This window comes from Mobula hypostoma, chromosome 12 (genome assembly GCF_963921235.1).
Source record: "Mobula hypostoma chromosome 12, sMobHyp1.1, whole genome shotgun sequence".
Taxonomy (NCBI): Eukaryota; Metazoa; Chordata; class Chondrichthyes; order Myliobatiformes; family Myliobatidae; genus Mobula; species Mobula hypostoma.
The window spans coordinates 106,076,791-106,098,098 of NC_086108.1; the positions used below are offsets into that span (position 1 = coordinate 106,076,791).

Sequence of the window (21,308 nt, forward strand, 5' to 3'; positions counted from 1 at the left end):
GAGTCTGCTGTTGGAGCTTCAAAGTTTAAACTTTAGAGATCAGGGTCACCCTGAGATTCATTTTCTTGCGGGCATTCATAAGAAACACAATAGAATCAATGAAAGACCGCACCCAACAAGGTAGATTTAAAAAATCAACGTGCAAAAGACAACAAACTCAGCAAACAAAAAAGAATATCGGGAACATGAGATGAAGGATCCTTGCAATTGAATCCATAAATTGTAGGATCAGTTCAGTGATGAAGTGAATGATGTCATCCCCTTTGGTTCAAGAGCCTGATGGTTGAGGGGTAATAACTGTTCCTGAACATGGTGGTGTGAGTCCTGAGGCTCCTGTACCTTCTTTCTGAGGGCAGCAGTGAGAAGTGAGCATGACATGAGTGGCGGGGGTTTGCAATGATAGATGCTCCCTGTGACAGTGCACCATGTAGATACGATGAATGGTCTAGAGGTCTTTAGCTGTGATGGACTGAACTGTACCCTTAGAGGTAGTGAATTAGAAACATAGAAACATAGAAACATAGAAAATAGGTGCAGGAGTAGGCCATTCGGCCCTTCGAGCCTGCACCGCCATTTATTATGATCATGGCTGATCATCCAACTCAGAACCCCGCCCCAGCCTTCCCTCCATACCCCCTGACCCCTGTAGCCACAAGGGCCACATCTAACTCCTTCTTAAATATAGCCAATGAACTGGCCTCAACTGTTTCCTGTGACAGAGAATTCCACAGATTCACCACTCTCTGTGTGAAGAAGTTTTTCCTAATCTCAGTCCTAAAAGGCTTCCCCTCTATCCTCAAACTGTGGCCCCTCGTTCTGGACTTCCCCAACATCGGGAACAATCTTCCTGCATCTAGCCTGTCCAATCCCTTTAGGATCTTATACATTTCAATCAGATCTCCCCTCAATCTTCTAAATTCCAACGAGTACAAGCCCAGTTCATCCAGTCTTTCTTCATATGAAAGTCCTGCCATCCCAGAATTCGCTGTGAACTAAAAATAAAAGCTTTGAGGCTTGGCTAATTTACTCATTAGCAGCGGAAGGGAATATAATTAAGTAGTGCTTTTCTGACTTCATTCATTACAACCTAGTCTGCCTCTTTCTTTACCCTTTACCTTCCCTGCTATCAGTGTTCACCAAACAAGTTAGTGTTTGGGAAGCTTTAGCTATGCATTGACAAGAAAGTGAAAAAGAAACCACTTTTCTGGAAGAATTATCACTGATTAAGTAAATCTACTTGGTAAACTGAATTACGTGAAACGCATGTATAATTACAAGCCAAGACTAATTACGTTGTAATATGCGTTCCAGGGCCACTTTATTAGGCACACATGTACACCTGCTCATTGATGCAAATATCTAGTCAGCCAGTCGTGTGGCAGCAACTCAATGCATACAAGCATCCAGACATGATCAAGAAGTTCAGTTGTTGTTCAGACCAAACATCAAAATGTGATCTAAGTGACTTTGACTGTGGAATGATTGCCGGTGCCAGATGGGGTGAGTTGAGAACCCTGGAATTTTCATGCAGAGCATTCTCTAGAGTTTACAGCGAATGGTGTGAAAACCAGAAACACATCCAATAAGTGGCAATTCTATGGGTGAAAATGCTTTGTTAAAGAGAGAGGTCAGGGGAAAATGGCCAAGCTGATTCAAGCTGACAGGAGGGCCACAGTAACTCAAATAACCATGCATTACCACAGTGGATTGAAAGAAGCTGCAAAGAGTTGTAAACTTAGTCATCTCATTCATAGGCACAGGCCTCCATATTATCCAGTGCATCTTCAAGGAATAATGCCTCAAAAAGGCAGCATCCTTCATTAAGGACCCTCATCACCCAGGACATGCCTTTTCTTACCATTAGGAAGGAGGTACAGAAGCCTGAAGGCACACACTCAATGATTCATGAATAGCTTCTTCTCCTCTGCCATCCGATTTCTGAATGGATATTGAACCCATGAACACAACCTCATTACTTTTTAATTTTTTAAAAAATGTTTGCACTATTTTGTGTATATATATATATATATATGAAATACTTAACATAATTCACATTGTTTTTTTCTCTATTATTATGTATTGCATGTACTTCTGCCACAAAGTTAACAAATTTCACGAAATATGCTGGTGATATTAAACCTGATTCTGATTCTGAGAGGTGTGCGGAAGAGCTTCTCTGAAAGCACAACACGTTGAACTTTGAAGGGAGTCAGCTACAGCTGCAGAAGAGAACATTGAGTTCCACTCATCTACCTAATAAAGTGGCTACTGAGCGTAACTGATTGTGTGAAAATATTGTACATGATCTGTGCTGTACTGATGATATGAACATTGACTGTATTGTGTTAGTTTGTACTTACTGTGTATGCCTACAAGAAAATGAATCTCAGGGTAGCATATGGTAATGTATATGTACTTTGATAATGAGTTTCCTTTGAACATTAGTCTTGAACTTTGAAGGACAACAACGTTAAGATCTATTCAGTACTATGGAACCAAAATCCTGAAGGGAATTTAATTGTTAATTTATCGTGATTCTGGCTTGAAGGAACAGCAGGCTATTTTTTATCATTTTAATTACTGTTTGCTTTTTATTTGAGTCTGGTTATGCAATGTTTATGTATTTATGGAGTGGTTAAACTAATAATGTCTCCCAATATGCATTATGCATTAGGAAATCACTTTATCATATATTGGCCTAATGAATATTGGTCTAAAGGCACTGGCGTGGAACCGATGCAATAATGTGCTAATGTAATATTTATATGTTTTTAACTAAGATCCAATTCCAATTTTGCCATATTCATGGAAGCCTAAACATTAATATTCCAACAGGATTCTTGTGACGCAGTAGTTGTGGCACGGAAGCTGGTTTGACTCAACCAGCCCATTAGGGATACACCACATGAACCTCATCGATATATACTCAGATATTCTCAGCAGCCACGTTATTAGGTTCTTCCTATACATAATAATGTTGCCACTGAGTGTATATTCATGCTCTTCTGCTGTTGTAGCTCGTCCACTTCAAGGTCCAGCATGTTCAACATGTCATGCATTCAGAGATGCTCTGCTGCACACTCCTGTTGTAACATGTGGTTATTTGAGTTACTTTTGCCTTCCTGTCAGCTCGAACCAGTCTGATGAATCTCTGCAGACCTCTGTCACTAACAAGGCATTTTTGACCACAGAACTCCCACTCATTTTTTGTGTTTATGTTTCTCTGTAACTTCTAGAGACTGATGTGTATGAAATTTCAGGATATCAGCAGTTTTTGAGATACTCACTCCTCCCCATCTGGCACCAACAACCATTCCATGGTTAAAGTCATTTAGATCATATTTCTTCCCCATTCTGATATTTGGACTGAATCTCCTGATACCCTGCCTGCATGCTTTTATGTATTGAGTTGCTGTCACACGATTGGCTGATCAGATACTTGCATTAATGAGCAGGCCTGCAGGGGTACCTAATAAAGTGGCCACTGATCGTATTTCCTTTCTCCATCATGCGCTCATCCAACATACCTTGAAGGGAATCTATTTCAGCTGTTGTAACCAATATAACAAAAGCAAAGCATTGATTAAATCGAGAGTGAGAGAGAAAGAGAGACGACATAAAACCTTTCAGCAGCAGGAGTTGGGTCACCTTGGACATGAATCAAAAAGTTAGTGTGCGGTAACAGCAAGCGATTAGGAAGAGAAATATATTGTTGAGTCCCTTATTGAATAGGAGGATAGAACAGAATAAAATGGATGATTTGTTATAGTTCAAGTTCAAGTTTATACACGTATACCACCAAATGAGACGATCTTCCCCCGGACCAAGATACACAACATAGTATATATAGCTCACACAGAACACATAAAGTAGTACTACCACAAATAAACTCACAATTGATAAAATATATTCCAGAAGACTGACATTTATCATAAGATTCATTTATGACACAAATCAAAAATAAGTGGTATCAATCTACTAGCACTTCATACATGATAAGGCCTGGGTGGTGGCAGAGAGTTCAGTAGCCTTACGGTCTTCGGGATGAAGCTGTCTCCAATTCTAACAATCCTTGTCCTAATGCTATGGTACCTCTTGCCTGATGGATGGAAGGGAGAGATCCTTGATAATGCTATGGGGCCTGTGTGCTCAGTACATCTGACAAGCGTCAAGATGCTGATGAGACTAAGTTCTGGTCCAATTTAGGAAGATTTTATCTCAGTTTAAAGAAGGTTAACTACGTTTCTCCTGTGTTACTTGCTTTGTAGCTATGATTGTATGGCTATGAAACAGTTCCAATGCCATATTTAAGTTTGCTCACCACTGTTGTTGGCCGAATCAAAGATGGTGATGAATCAACATGTAAGAGGGAGACTGAAAGTCTCATTGAATTGTCTCACAACAACTTCTCACTCAACACCAGTAAAAACACAGGAGTAGGAAGCCAGAGGTCCATAAGCCAGGCATCAGGGAATGAAAGGAGAAGAAGGCCAGTCACTTCAATTTCTTTGGCATTATTATATCTGAGGATCTGTCATCGGACCGGCGTATAAGCGCCATCACAAAGAAGGCATGAGATCATCTCTACTTTCTTAGAAGTTTGCACAGATCTGACAAACTTCTATTGATGCACAGTGGAGGGTATCCTAACTGCTTGCATTGCAGCCTTGTATGGGAACATGAATGCCCAGGAATGAAAAGGCTGCAAAAAAAATGATGGAAACAGCCTGGTCCATCACAGGCAAAGCCCTCTTCACTATTGAACACATTTGCAAAGAATTCTGCCACAGAAAAGCAGCGTTCATCATCACAAAACCCTACCATCAAAGCCATGCTCTCTTCTCACAATTACCACTGGAAGGAATTACAGAAGCCTCAGAGTCTACATGTTTCAGGAATAGATGGTTACTCTGTAACCATCAGGCTCCTGAACCAGTGTGGATAACTTCATTCGCTTCAATAATGAAGTGATTCCACAACCTACAAATTCGCTTTCAAGGAGGCTTTACAACTCAGGTTCTCATATTTATATTATGTATATATATTAAAAACCTTATATTTACCCAATTTGTCAGTCTTTGTTCATGTGTAGTTTTTCTTAAATTCGATTGTAATTACTTATTTTCTTGTAAGTGCCTACAAAAAGTTAATCCACAGATGGTATATGGTAACATATATGTACTTCGATAATAATTTTTACCTTAACTTTGACTGTACTTATTGGAAAAGTTAGAACTAAAAGTAATGAAAGTAAATGTAATCTTATTGAAACATTTACAATTCTAAGCAGATTTGACAGTAAATATTGAGATAATGTTTTACGTTATGTGGAAGCCTGAAACTAAGAGGCGCAATTTCAAAGAAAGCAGTTACCTATTTAACTTAAAGCAGAAAAAGAAATTTTTCTTCTGGGCTTTTAACTCCTTGGCATTCTAAATGTCTGTGAGCTTCAACACAACCTCAATGGTACTATCTGAAGTGCTTAAGGGGAGCAAATCTGCCCGCAAGATTGCTGACCAACTTTCATCAATGTGCGATAGAGAGCATACTGACATGCGGAATGGTGGTGTGGTACTCTAGCTGCAGCAAGACAGACCCCAAAGGACTCCAACGGGTGATTAGGACGGTTCAGTACACCACTGGGACTCAGCTACCAGACCTGGAGATAACCTACAATTCTCGATGCATATGGTGCACTCATGACATCATTAAAGACCCATCCCATCCTGGATGCTGTCTGTTCAATCACCCTGGCATCTCGTAGAAGTCCCATCTTAGCCAAGACAGTAAGACTGAAAAGCAGCTGTTTTGCTACACCCTGGCTAGCCAATGGCCTTTGAATACTATGGACTACCAAAGTCACTTGTTACACTGGGTGATGAACATGGAGCCAGGGAGTAATATGACGTCCTTCAGATAGTTCACAGAACTACTTCTTTTACTTCTTCTGCGACTGACAAATGACGCAGCATTAAATCGAACTGAACTGAACTGAATTGAACTAAACTGAACATTCCTATTCTGTTTCAATGTGGTTTGTTGTTTTATATTCTATATTTTTGCTCCTTTTTTACCTTTTGCACAATTTGTTCTTTTTTGTGCATGTTGCGTGTTTGATGTTTTCTTGAATGGCCTCCATGATGTTTCTTTGTTTCGTGGCTGTCTGTGGAAAGTCGAATCTCAGGGTTGTATACTGCATACATACTTTGATAATAAGTGTACTTTGAATCTTTGAATCTGCAAAAATTCCTTTTTTAAATTAAGCCTAATGCATGCATTGTGAATATCTGTTTTTGCATGGAGTGGAGTAGCACCATAGTCTTGAGCAGAGACAATAAATTTCCATTCTATTCTATTCTATGGAAGTGAGGTCATTGAATACATCCCATGTTGAGGTATAGGGATGTTTAGGGATTGGACAGGCTAGATGCGGGAAGATTGTTCCCGATGTTGGGGAGGTCCAGAACGAGGGGTCACAGTTTGAGGATAGAGGGGAAGCCTTTTAGGACCGAGATTAGGAAAAACTTCTTCACACAGAGAGTGGTGAATCTGTGGAATTCTCTGCCACAGCAAACTGTTGAGGCCAGTTCATTAGCTATGTTTAAAAGGAAGTTAGATATGGCCCTTGTGGCTACAGGGGTCGGGGGTATGGAGGGAAGGCTGGGTTCTGAGTTGGATGATCAGCCATGATCATAATAAATGGCGGTGCAGGCTCGAAGGGCCGAATGGCCTACTCCTGCACCTATTTTCTATGTTTCTATGTTTCTATATACTGTTGGGATTTTTTTGATTACATGGCTATTAGGAGTTATGGAGCAAAAATAATACTAGAGGCTAATTTCAGGTCAGCTGTCTTCTTCCTATGGAGTAGAAATGGTACAGAAGTTGTGAAGCCTGCTTTTGTCAGAAAATGAATCAGATATTTTATCACTCAGGTAAGATGTGTTTGCAGGAGTAGTACAATGCAAAGACGTTATATATTACAAAGATAAATAAACAGTGCAAAAAAAGGAATAATGAGTGAGTGTGTATGGACTATTCAGTAAATGATGAAGAAGAGGACAAAGCTGTTCCCAAGTAGGTCTTCAAGCTCCTTGTACCTCCTCCATGATAGTAGTAATGAGAAGATGACATGTCCTGGATGGTGAGGGTTCTTAGTAATGGATGCTCCCTTCTTGGAGATGTTCTCATTGTTCGAGAGGGTTGTGCCTGTGATGGATCTGGTTGCGTTGACAGCCTCCTGCAGCCTTTGGTTCCTACATCCTACATTTTAATGTTACTTGTGGTAGAAAATTTCACATTCTAGCCACTCTCCTGGTAAGTCATAGACAGAGAGTCATAGAAAAGTACAGCACAGAAACAGGCCCGTCAGCCATCTAGTCTGTGCTAAACCATTTAAACTGCCTACTCCCATTGAAATTATGGAATTGAAAAACTTACTGATTTAATCAATGACATTTATGAGACTGGAATAATATCAGAAGAGATGAAAAAAATCAGTATTTATCACTCTTCCTAAGAAACCTGGAGCAATAGAATGTGAATTACATAGGGCTGTAAGTTTAATGATACTTCTAAGAATTTTGATGACAAGAGCTAAAAGTAAGATACAAGCTGAAATAGGCAAAGAACAATGTGGTTTTGTGAAAGACAAAGGAACAAGAAACACAATATCGATGTTAAGGATACTATCAGAACGAGCTATTCAAGTGCAAAAAGATTTGTTTGTTTGTTTTATCAACTACACAAAAGCATTTGATAAAGTGAAGCAGATTAAGCTATTTGAAATATTACAGGAAACTCCAGATCTAGATTCAAAAGACCTCCACCTAATCAGAAATCTGTGCTGGGAACAGACTGCCGCTATAAGAATAGATGGAGAAGTGAGTCACTTTACGAAAATCAAGAGAGGCATTAGACAAGGGTGTGTTTTCTCTCCTGATTTATTTAATGTGTACAGTGAAACAATTTTACAAAAAAATAAGAGACATCTTGGGATTCAAAGTTGGTGGTGAAAACATCAATAATTTCAGATATGCGGATGACACTGCGTTAATTGCAAGTACGGAGGAAGAACTACAAAACTTAATATAGTTGTTGAAAGAAAGTGCAAAAATGGGTCTATCTATCAATTGCAAAATATCAGAATGTATGGTGATATCCAAAAAGGAGAATCCTATCTGTAAGCTGAGGATAAATGGGGAAGACATAAAACAAGTACAGAACTTCTGTTCCTCAGGAAGCTGGGTGACATCAGATGGCAGATGTGACATGGACATCAAAAGAAGAATAGGGATGGCAAAAGACACCTTTATGAGAATGAAGAGTATACTGACCAATACTAAACTAGGCATGACAACCCACCTCAGAGTACTGAAATGTTAACGTTTATTCAGTTGTGTTATATGGCTCAGAATGTTGGACAACATCTAGTAACATGAGGAAACAAATTGATGTAGCAGAGATATAGTTTTTGAGGAAGATGCAAAGAATATCATGGACAAAATGAATATCTAACGAGGATGTCATGAACAGAACAAACACAAAAAGAGAAATAATGTAAGAGATTATGAAAAGGCAATGTAACTTCATTGGACATGTAATTAGGAAAGAGGAGTTAGAATGCACGGTAATTATGGGAAAGATTGAAGGGAAGAAAGCAAGAGGAAGTCAAAGACAAATGATGATGGAGACAGCAGCCAGAGATTTGGAAATGAATACCAATGAATTGATCCACTTGACCCGAAACAGGAGTGTGTGGGCCATGGCAGTCAAAGCTCAAACTGGGCATGGCACCTGATGATGATGATGACTCCCATTGACTTGCACCAGGACAATAGCCTTCCATACCCCTACTATCCATGTACCAATCCAAACTTTGCTTAAACATCGAGATCAAGCTCATATGCACCGCTTGTGCTGGCAGCTCATTTTACACTCTCATGATCCTTTGAGTGAAAATGTTTCCCCTCATGTTCCCCTTGAACATTTCACTTTTCACCCTTAACCCATGACCTTTAGTTGTAGTCCCAGTCAACCTCAGTAGAAAAAGCCTGCTTGTATTTACCCTACCTGTACCCCTCATAATTTTGTATGCCTCTATCAAATCTCCTCTCAATCTTCTATGTTCCAAGGAATAAACTCCTAATCTATTCGATCTTCCCATATGACTCAGCTCCTCCAGTCCCAGCAACATTCCTATAAATTTTCTCTGTACTCTTTCAACTTTACTTAGTATGTTTCTATCGGATTTCTTGTTGATAACTGTAGTTTTGAACTTTCATTCGTGTCTTGTACATCTGTGGAGTGATTTTATTTTGTGTGATAGAATGGTTGTGAAGGAATGTATTCGTAATGATTCATCACTCTTTCGTTAGCTGAATAGTAAATGGAATGGCCCCATATCCACTCCCGAGATTGACATCTTGATGTTCCCCAGGCTTCTCCAGTCTGTAGAATGATCAATTTAACTTATTCTGCACACACTGTACCTGCTCATTCAATGTTTTTTATAATCTGTGTTCCCCTCTGACCCCGGTTCAATATCAACAACCTTTTCAGAAAGGAACTATTACAGGAATTCTGTGCTGTGAGTCGGTCCTTCATCCCAATGCTCCTTGAGGACTTTCTTTTTCGTTTTTTATTCCACCTGATCTGCAGTCACAGATCTTGACCTACTCCAATGTTTATTCTTCCCTGTGTTCAGAGTACTTGTCACCACCCTTCTGGTCTAACGTAGCATGCCCACACGTAATAGCCCTGACCCATATGTCTTTGGAATGTTAGAGGGAACCCACATGGTCACAGAGAACTCACCTGGAGGAAACCCACACGGTCACAGGGAGAACGTGCAAAATTCTTAAAGAAGGTGGTTGGAATCGAATTCTGATTAGTGATCACTGAAGCTGTAAAGTGATTGCATCAACCACTGCTTGCTTGCACATCCTCTTTCCTATTCTAAAGAAAGGATCCCCTCCTCCCAAGTTCTGTGTGTCCTGTGGTGAGTTATGACGCCAATTGGCGGGAGGAGAAGATGGCAGTGTGCTGTGCGTGCGCAGCTCTCCGGTGAAAAATGATGTCGTATCTGTTAAATAGGGGCCGTGGACAATTCTGATTTGATGGAGAATAGACGTGAAAGCACAGAGGAACATCTGGAGAAATTTCTGAAACGCCTGTTCACTGCTGTCGTTACTATGTGGTCGGGAATCTTTCGGAGGGTAGGCCTCAAAATCCCCAGCCTTGCCTGCTTTTGGCAACTGAGAAGGAGGTCGAATCGTTCGGCAGAGATGCCTCTCAGTACTCGGTGTCGAAGAGCTGATCAGTGCTCGAAGTTTTCGGATGACTCAGAGTCGGATTGTGGTCGGCATGGCAGGGAGAGTTTTTCTTCCTTCTCCCGTCTGCGTGAGATGTGGAACATTTGAGAAACTTTGATCTTTACTGTGCTCACGGACTTTCTTTATCAAGTTATGGTATTGTTACACTGTTGTAACTATATGTTATAATTATGTGGTTTTGTCAGTTTTTCCAGTCTTGGTTTGTCCTGTGTTTTTGTGATATCACACCGGAGGAAATAATATATCATTTCTTAATGCATGCATTACTAAATGACAATAAAAGGGGACTACGTGTCTTCATAATTTAAAATTTGGGACCTGTAGACTCTAACACAGTTGGGGCAAGAGTGCCTGGCTGGACGGGCAAATGAGAAATGCAAGAAGGCTTTTTTCACTGAGGTTGGGTGAGACTAGAACTAGACAGGTCATAGGCTAAGGGTGAAATGTGAAATATTTAAGGGGAACCTGAGGGGGAACTTCTTCCTTCAGATGGTGGTTTGAGTGTGGAACAAGTTGCTAGTGGAAGTGGTAGATGCGGCTTTGATTTCAACATTTAAAATGGGCAGTGAGAGAATGTTCATGGCCTTCTGACATTGTAGTTCATCCACTTCATGGTATAACATGACATGCGTTCAGAGATATTATACTTAATACTTTATAATACTTTATAATACTTACTTTATACTTTATTGTCGCCAAACAATTGATACTAGAATGTACAATCATCATAGCGATATTTGATTCTGCGCTTCCTACTCCCTGGATTACAAATCGATAGTAAATATTAAAAATTTAAATTATAAATCATAAATAGAAAATAGAAAAATGGAAAGTAAGGTAGTGCAAAAAATCTGAGATGCAGTTCCGGATATTTGGAGGGTATGGCCCAGATCTGGTCAGGATCCGTTCAGCTGTCTTATCACAGTTGGAAAGAAGCTGTTCCCAAATCTGGCCGTACGAGTCTTCAAGCTCCTGAGCCTTCTCCCGGAGGGAAGATGGATGAAAAGTGTGTTGGCTGGGTGGGTCGTGTCCTTGATTATCCTGGCAGCACTGCTCCGACAGCGTGCGGTGTAAAGTGAGTCCAAGGACGGAAGATTGGTTTGTGTGATGCGCTGCACCGTGTTCACAATCTTCTGCAGCTTCTTCCGGTCTTGGACAGGACAACTTCCATACCAGGTTGTGATGCACCCTAGAAGAATGTTTTCTACAGTGCATCTATAAAAATTAGTGAGGGTTTTAGTGGACAGGCCAAATTTCTTTAGTTTTCTCAGGAAGTAAAGGCACTGGTGGGCCTTCTTGGCAGTGGACTCTGCTTGGTTGGACCAAGTCAGGTCATTTGTGATATTGACTCCGAGGAGCTTTTGACCTGTTCCACTTGCGCACCACTGATGTAAATTGGGTCGTGTGGTCCGCTACTCCTTCTGAAGTCAACAACCAATTCCATCGTCTTGCTGACGTTGAGGGATAGGTTATTGTCTTCGCACCATGCCACCAGGGTCTTAATTTCCTCTCTGTACTCAAACTCATCATTACCCAAGATATGGCCTACAATTGTTGTGTCATCAGCAAACTTATATATTGATTTCGATGGAAACTTCTGATGCTCTTCTGCACACCACTCTTGTAATGAGGTTATTTAAGTTGTTAGCGCCTTCCTGTAAGCTTGAACCAGTCTTGTCATTCTCTTCTAGCCTCCTTCAATAACAGTGACTGCCACTCACTGGATGTTTTTTGTTTCTCACACCATACTCTGTAAAAGTTGTGCATGAAAATCGCAGGAGATCAGCAGTTTCAAAGATACCAACAACCATTCTATGCTTAAAGTCACTTCGATTACATTTCTTTCCCATTCTGAAGTTTGGTCTGAGCAACAACTGAACTACTTGACCACTGCATGCTCTTATGTATTGAGCTGCTACCACATGATTGGCTGATTAGATATTTGCATTCATGAACAGGTGTACAGGTGTGGCTAACCAGTGGCCACTGTGTGTATGTTGACCCAAATACTATGGTGGAGATATTCATTTGCTTTTCTTCCAACTAAAAATATCAGCTCTGATAATACAGAACTGGATTTCCAAACTGGATTTTTCCTACAGACCTCTGAACATCATTGCCCATTTGATGTGAAATTATATAATGCTTGCTTCTTTCGAGATCTGGCTCAGCTCTGGATTAACTCTAGCTTTTGTTTTGTGTTAGATTTATTGATAGGGATCTTGAGAACTGTGCACAAAATCAAAATACCTCATACTTCTACAACCATCCTTTCAAAGCCTGATACGTTTGAGCCCTTTTGCAGCAGGAAGTGAAATTTATCTGGCTAAGGGAGGTCAATAGATATTCGTTAGATGCAGGTATCAATAGATGTGACATAAAGGTGAATGAAGTTGAGGATCAGGAAGGCTTTTGATCTAACAGAATGTAGAGCACACTCAACAGAGGGAAGATCTACTCCTTGATCAAGTATGAATTTAGTATAAGAAGTGAAGATGAGGTGCCTTCATACATGACTTTAAAAACACTGTTGATGTTGGAATTGAAGGAAGCATTGAGCACAAGCAGATGTGGGAAGACCATAAGACTATAAAACACCGACGCAAAATTAGGTCATTTGGCCTATTAAGTGTGATCCACCATTCAGTCATGGGTGATTTATTATTTCCCTCAATCCTATTCTACTATCCTCTGTCCATAGTCTTTGATGCCGTGACTAATCAAAGTTTGAAGTACATTTATTATCCAAGTATTCATACGTTATACAACTATGAGCTTCATCTCCTTACAGGTATCCACAAAACGAAGAAACCCAAAAGAACACTAAAAAAGACTGACAAATACCCAAAGAGCAGAGAGAATCTAAAAAAAGCAAATCATACAACCAAAAAAGTAAGCAAACAGCAAATATTCTGATGCTGTGTTCTCTCGTTTTGGACTCTTCCACCATAGGAAACATCTTTTCCACATCCATTAGATCATAGAGAATGGCGCTGCTGGCTTGAAGGGCTGAATGGCCTACTCCTGCACCTATTGACTAATGATCAAGGACTTTCCCCATTCAATAGGTTTCAATGAGGTCACCTCTCATTCTTCTGAATTCCAGTGAATACAAGGCCGGAACCATCAAACACTCTTCATATGACAAGCCGTTTAATCCTGGAATAATTTTTGTGAACCTTCTTTGAACCCTCTCCAGTTTCAGCACACCGTTTCAAAGCTAAGATGCCCAAACCTGCTCACAATACTCCAACCAAGGTGTCATTTGTGCTTTATAATGTCTCAACATTACATCCTTGCTTTTATATTCTAGTCCTCGTGAAATGAATGCTAACATTGCATTTGTCTTCCTTACCACAGACTTAACTTGCAAATTAACTTTTAGGGAATCCTGCACAAGGATTCCTAAGTCCCTTTATACCTCAGCTTTTGTACTTTCTCTCCATTTAGAAAATAGTCAACCCTTTCATTTCTTCTAAGTGCATGAACATCCACTTCCCGAAACTGCGTTCCATCTGCCATTTCTTTGTCTATTCTCTGAAGCTGTCTAAGTCTTTCTGAAGCCTCACTACTTCCTCAAAACTACCTGCCCTCCACCTGTCTTCCTATCATCTTCAAATTCTGCTACATCAATTAGATCACCCAAATCATTGACTTATAACAGAAAAAGAATCGGTCTCAACACAGACCTCTGTGGAATTCTACTAGTCACCAGCAGTCAGCCAAAAAAGGCTCCCCTTCTTCCTACCCTTTGCCTCCTGCCAATCAGCCACTGCTTTATCTATTTGAGAATATTTTGTGAAATGCCACGGGCTTGTAGCTTGTTAAGCAGCCTTATGTGTGGCATCTTATTGTGGTGGCATCCGTTAGACTCGCGAGACCATGGATCTGCGCCTGGAAAGTCTTGCTTCAGTCTGTGTTAGAGCAGTGTCTGTTGTGGCTGTAGAGGCCCACACGGGAGTGACAGTCTCGGCTGCATCGACTGCAGTTGAAGGCGCTGTCCTCTGGTGTTATCTTGGTGCTGTTTTTCTGACGAGTGCGCTTTTCTTCAGCAGCAAGCCTCAGCTTCTCTTCTCCTCTTTTTAGGCCTCTGCGTAGTTCCAGCCTCCAGTGAGGGCGATTGCTTGCGATGTCCTTCCACCTCTCGACGTTCATTTTCAGTGACTTCATGTCTCTCTTGCAAACGACTTTGAAACGAAGATGGGGCCGCCCTTGTGCTCTCTTGCCAGAGGCCAGTTCCCCGTACAGCAGGTCTTTCGGGATCCTCCCGTCTGACATGCGGTGTACGTGGCCCAGCCAGCGTGGACTGACTGAGTCACCAACAATGAGGTCCTGGCCTGCGCCCAAATACCCAGCCTCTTATTAAGGCACCTTATTAAGGCCCTTCAAAAAATCCAAGTACACAACATCAACCAATTCTCCTTTGTCTATCCTGCTTGTTATACCTTCAAAGATATCCAAAAGACTAGTCAGGCAAGATTTTCCTTTGAGTAGACCATGCTGACTATGGCTTATTTTATCATGTGCCTCCAATTACCCTGAGACCTCATCCTTAATAATCGACTCCAACATCTTCTCACCCACTGAGGTCAGACTAACTGGATTACAGTTTCTTTTCTTCTGCCTCTCTCCCTTCTTGAAAAGTGGCGTGACATTTGCAATTTTCCAGTCTTCTGGAACCATTCCAGAATCTAGTGATTCTTGAAAGATCATTACTAATGCCTCCACGATCTCTTCAGTCACTTCTTTCAGTCTGGCCCTGTGGCTCAGAAGGGTAGACTCGCGAGACCATGGATCTGCGCCTAGGAAGAGGGTGGCAGCAGTGATAGGGGACTCTATAGTTAGGGGATCAGACAGGTGATTCTGTGGACGCAGGAAAGAAACACGAATAGTAGTTTGCCTCCCAGGTGCCAGAGTCTGGGATGTTTCTGATCGCGTCCATCATATCCTGAACTGGGAAGGTGAACAGCCAAATGTAGTGGTACATATTGATACCAACGACATAGGTAGGAAAAAGGAGGAGGTCCTGAAAACAGACTACAGGGAATAAGAAAAGAAGGATCACAAGGGTAGTGATCTCGGGCTTACTGCCTGTGTCACGTGACAGTGAGTATAGGAATAGAGTAAGGTGGAGGATAAATGCGTGGCTGAGGGATTGGAGCAGGGGGCAGAGATTCAGTTTTCTGGATCTTTGGGACCTCCTTTGGGGCAGGAGTGACCTGTACAATAAGTTGCACTCTAATCCGAGGGGGACCAATATCCTGGCAGGGAGGTTTGCTAAGACTATTGGGGAGAGTTTAAACTAGAATTGCTGGGAGGTGGGAACCGAACTGGGGAGATGGAGGAAGGGGCTGTTGGCTCACAAATAGAGAAAGCTTGTAGGCAGTGCGAGAGGGGATGCGCTCAGACTGATGACTTGAGATGTGTCTATTTTAATGCAAGGAGTATCATGAACAAAATGGATGAGCTTAGAGCGTGGATCAGTACTTGGAGCTATGATGTTGTGGCCATTACAGAGACTTGGATGGCTCAGGGGCAGGAATGGCTACTTAGAGTGCCAGGTTTTAGATGTTTCAGAAAGGACAGGGAGGGGAGCTAAAGATGTCTGGGCATGACACTGCTGATCAGAAATAGTGGCACGGCAACAGAAAAGGAGGAAGTCATGGAGGGATTGTCTACTGAGTCTCTGTGGATGGAAGTTAGAAACAGGAAGGGGTCAATGACTTTACTGGGTGTTTTTTATTGATCACCCAATAGGAACAGGGATATTGAGGAGCAGATAGGGAGACGGTGCAATAATAACGGGGTTGTCGTGATGGGAGATTATAATTTCCCCAATATTGATCGATATCTCTCTAGGTCAAGGAGTTTAGATGGGGTGGAGTTTATTAGGTGTGTTCAGGAAGGTTTCTTGACACAATATGTAGACAAGCGTTCAAGAGGAGAGACTGTACTTGATTTGGTATTGGGAAATGAACCTGGTCAGGTTTCAGATCTCTCAGTGGGAGAGCATTTTGGAGATAGTGATCACAATTCTATCTCATTTGAGAGAGACAGGAACAGACAAGTTAGCAAAGTGTTTAATTGGAGTAAAGGGAAATATGAAGCTATCAGGCAGGAAATTGGAAGCTCAAAATGGGAACAGATGTTCTCAGGGAAAAGTACAGCAGAAATGTGGCAAATGTTCAGGGGATATTTGCATGGCGTTCTGCATAGGTATGTTCCAATGAGACAGGGTACATGAACCATGGTGTACATAGGCTGTTGAAAATCTAGTCCAGAAGAAAAGGAAAGCTTACAAAAGATTAAAAAAACTAGGTAATGGTAAAGATCTAGAAAATTATAAGGCTAGCAGGAAAGAGCTTAAGAATGAAATTAAGAGAGCCAGAAGGGGTCATGAGAAGGCCTTGGTGAGCAGGATTAAGGAAAATCCCAAGGCATTCTACAAGTATGTGAAGAACAAGAGTATAAGACGTGAGAGAATAGGACCAATCAAGTGTGACAGTGGAAAAGTGTGTATGGAACCAGAGAAGATAGCTGAGGTACCTAGTGAATACTATGCTTCAGTATTCACTACAGAAAAGGATCTTGGTGATTGTAGTGATGACTTACAGCAGAATGAAAAGCTTGAGCATACAGACATTAAGAAAGAGGATATGCTGGAGCTTTTGGAAAGCATCAAGTTGGATGTGTCACTGGGACCGAAAGAGATATACCCCAGGCTACTGTGGGGAGTGAGGCAAGAGATTGCTGATCCTCTGGCAATGATCCTTGCAACATCAATGGGGAGGGGAGAGGTTCTGGAGGATTGGTGGGCTGCAGATGATGTTCTCCTATTCTAGAAAAGGAGTAGAGATAGCCCAGGAAGTTATAGACCAGTGAGGCTTACTTCAGTGGTTGGTATGTTGATGGAGAAGATCCTGAGAGGCAGGATTTATGAACATTTGGAGAGGCATAATATGATTAGGAATAGTCAGCATGGCTTTGTCAAAGGCAGGTCATGCCTTAAAAGCCTAACTGAATTTTTTGAGGATATGACTAATCACATTGATGAAGGTAGAGCTGTAGATGTCATGTATATGACTTTCGGCAAGACATTTGACAAGGTACCCCATGCAAGGCTTATTGAGAAAGTAAGGAGGCATGGGATCCAGGGGGACATTGCTTTGTGGATTAAGAATTGGCTTGCCCACAGAAGGCAAAGAGTGGTTGTAGACAGTTCATATTCTGCATGGAGGTTGGTGACCGGTGGTGTGCCTCAGGGATCTGTCCTGGGACCCCTTCTCTTCATGATTTTTATAAATGACCTGGATGAGGAAGTGGTGGGATGGGTTAGTAAATTTGCTGATGACACGAAGGTTGGGGGTGTTGTGGATAGTGTGGAGGGCTGACAGAGGTTACAGTGGGACATTGATAGGATGGAAAACTGGGCTGAGAATTAGCAGATGGAGTTCAACCCAGATAAGTGTGAGGCGCTTCGTTTTGGTAGTTCAAATATGAGTATAGTATTAATGGTAAGCCTGTTAGCAGTGTGGATGATCAGAGGGATCTTGGAGTCCGAGTCCATAGGACACTCAAAGCTTCTGCACATGTTGACGGTGTGGTTAAGAAGGCATACGGTGTATTGGCCTTCATCAACCGTGGGATTGAGTTCAAGAGCCGAGAGGTGACGTTACAGCTATATAGGACCCTGGTCAGACCCCACTTGGAGTACCATGCTCATTTCTGGTCACCTCCTGTCAGGAAGGATGTGGAAACAATAGAAAGGATGCAGAGGAGATTTACAAGGATGTTGCCTGGATTGGGGAGCATGTCTTATGAGAATAGGTTGAGTGAGCTTAGCCTTTTCTCCTTGGAGCGACGGAGGATGAGAGGTGACCTGATAGAGGTATATAAGATTATGAGAGGCATTATTCATGTGGATAGTCAGAGGCTTTTTCCCAGGGCTGAAATGGTTAACATGAGAGGACACAGTTTTAAGGTGCTTGGAGGTAGGTACAGAGGAGATGTCAGGGGTAAGTTTTTTACACAGAGATTGGTGAGTGCATGGAATGGGCTGCCGGCGACTGCAGGTACTACAGGGTCTTTTAAGAGATTCTTGGATAGGTACATGGAGCTTAGAAAAATAGAGGGCTATGTGTAACCTAGGTAATTTCTAATGTAAGTACGTGTTGACCTAAGGGCCTGTATTGTGCTGTAGGCTTTCTATGTTTCTATGTCTAACCCTGACTATCTTGTCCTTCAAACTTTCAGTTTCCAAAGATCCTTCTTTCTAGTTATGGTAACTTCATACACTCATGCCCCCTGACACTGGAACTTCCACCATCCTGCTAGTGCCTTTCACAATGAAGACTGACATAAAATACTTATTCAGTTCATCTGTCAATTTGTTGACCCCCGTTACTATCTCTCCAACATCATCTACAAGCAGCCTGATATCCACCTTCACCTCTCTTTTACACTTCATATATCTGAAGAAACTTTTGGTATCCTCTTTAAGAATATAGGTTAGCTTACTTTCATCTTCCATCTTTACTTCTTTGTTGACTTCTTTACTTACCTTCTGTTGGTACTTGAAAGCTTCCCAGTCCTCTAACTTCCCACTAATTTTTGGTCTATTATATGCCCTCTCTTTGGCTTTTATGTTGACTTTGATTTCTCTTGTTGGCCATGATTGTGCCATTTTCTCCTTGAGAATACTTCTTCCTCTTTGTCATTTATATATCCTGTGCCTTCTGAATTGCTTCTGGAAATTCCAGCCACTGCCGTTCTGCCATCATCCCTGCCAGTGTTCTTTTCCAATCAATTCTGGAGCACGCAATTATGGAGCAGTGCCATCTTAAGCTGGAAAATCAACAACAATAGGTTTTATTTTCCCCAAGTTCATTCACAGAATTGGCTGGGTCAGATGATATTTCCAATAATTGTTTATCCATTGTCTCAGAGCTGTTTGCCGTTAACTATAATTCTAGACCTGAAGGTTATGTAAAGGTTGAGCCTAATAAATTTGAGGAACTTATACTTTATACTTTATTGTCGCCAAACAATTGGTACTAGAATGTACAATCATCACAGCGACATTTGATTCTGTGCTTCACACTCCCTGGATTACAAATATTAAATATTAAAGATATTAAAATAGTTAAAATTAGTAAATATTAAAAATTTAAATTATAAATCGTAAATAGAAAATAGAAAAATGGAAAGTAAGGTACTGCAAAAAACTGAGAGGCAGGACCAGACATTTGGAGGGTACGGCCCAGATCTGGGTCAGGATCCATTCAACAGTCTTATCACAGTTGGAAAGAAGCTGTTCCCAAATCTAGCCGTACGAGTCTTCAAGCTCCTGAACCTTCTTCCGGAGGGAAGAGGGACCAAAAGTCTGTTGGCTGGGTGGGTCGTGTCCTTGATTATTCTGGCAGCACTGCTCCGACAGCATGCGGTGTAAAGTGAGTCCAAGGACGGAAGATTGGTTTGTGTGATGTGCTGCGCCCTGTTCATGATCTTCTGCAGCTTCTTTCGGTCTTGGACAGGACAATCTCCATACCAGGTTGTGATGCACCCGAGAAAAAATGCTTTCTACTGTGCATCTATAAAAATTAGTGAGGGCTTTAGGGAACAGGCCAAATTTCTTTAGTTTTCTCGGGAAGTAAAGGCACTGGTGGACCTTCTTGGCAGTGAACTCTGCTTGGTTGGACCAAGTCAGGTCATTTGTGATATTGACCCCGAGGAACTTAAAGCTTTTGACCTGTACCACTTGCGCACCACCGCTGTAAATTGGGTCGTGCGGTCTGCTACTCCTTCTGAAGTCAACAACCAATTCCTTCGTCTTGCTGACGTTGAGGGATAGTGAAGCACCTTCAATAACTCCAAAAGACTGAGGTTAGGTAAAATACCGAAAGGCTTTTACTCGCTGCACAATACGACCTCCATGGTGAGTGTCTGCCCCCGGACTGAGGGGGAGGGGCAAGGCGAAACACATTTATACAGGAAACTGTGGGAGGAGCCACAGGGGCAGTCAGCAGAGGGGCATGTCCAGACAGTTAACCCAGTTACAACATATATATATGGTTTACCACAGATAGGTTATTGTCTTCACACCATGCTACCAGGTTCTTAATTTCCTCTCTGTACTCAAACTCATCATTACCCGAGATATGGCCTACAATTCAGATCAGAACTTCAGATATAGAACATAGAACAGAAACAGTACAGGCCCTTTGGGACATGACATTGTGCCATGCTTTTAACCTACTCTAAGATCAATCTAACCCTTTCCTCCAACATAGCCCTCTGTTTTTCTGAAGCCATGAACATATCCTCACTATTTTGCTATCTTTTTGCAGTATATATTTATTTATAGAAACATAGAAACATAGAAAATAGGTGCAGGAGTAGGCCATTCGGCCCTTCGAGCCTGCACCGCCATTTATTATGATCATGGCTGATCATCCAACTCAGAACCCCGCCCCAGCCTTCCCTTCATACCCCCTGACCCCCGTAGCCACAAGGGCCATATCTAACTCCCTCTTAAATATAGCCAATGAACTGGCCTCAACAGTTTCCTGTGGCAGAGAATTCCACAGATTCACCACTCTCTGTGTGAAGAAGTTTTTCCTAATCTCAGTCCTAAAAGGCTTCCCCTCTATCCTCAAACGGTGGCCCCTCGTTCTGGACTTCCCCAACATCGGGAACAATCTTCCTGCATCTAGCCTGTCCAATCCCCTTAGGATCTTATATGTTTCAATCAGATCCCCCCTCAATCTTCTAAATTCCAACGAGTACAAGCCCAGTTCATCCAGTCTTTCTTCATATGAAAGTCCTGCCATCCCAGGAATCAATCTGGTGAACCTTCTTTGTACTCCCTCTATGGCAAAGATGTCTTTCCTCAGATTAGGGGACCAAAACTGCACACAATACTCCAGGTGTGGTCTCACCAAGGCCTTGTACAACTGCAGTAGTACCTCCCTGCTC

The 21,308-nt window shown here is 41.7% G+C and overlaps 1 long non-coding RNA gene across 2 annotated transcripts in view; it reads right to left on the reverse strand.

Annotated features, from left to right (window-relative positions):
* The window catches only part of LOC134355264 (uncharacterized), a 52,905-nt gene that overhangs the window by 17,045 nt on the left and 14,552 nt on the right, over positions 1 to 21,308 (reverse strand). For both annotated transcript variants that reach the window (XR_010020002.1, XR_010020003.1), the window contains exon 2: positions 18,895 to 19,178. This is a non-coding gene — a long non-coding RNA (uncharacterized LOC134355264). The remainder of the gene's footprint in view (positions 1 to 18,894; positions 19,179 to 21,308) is intronic.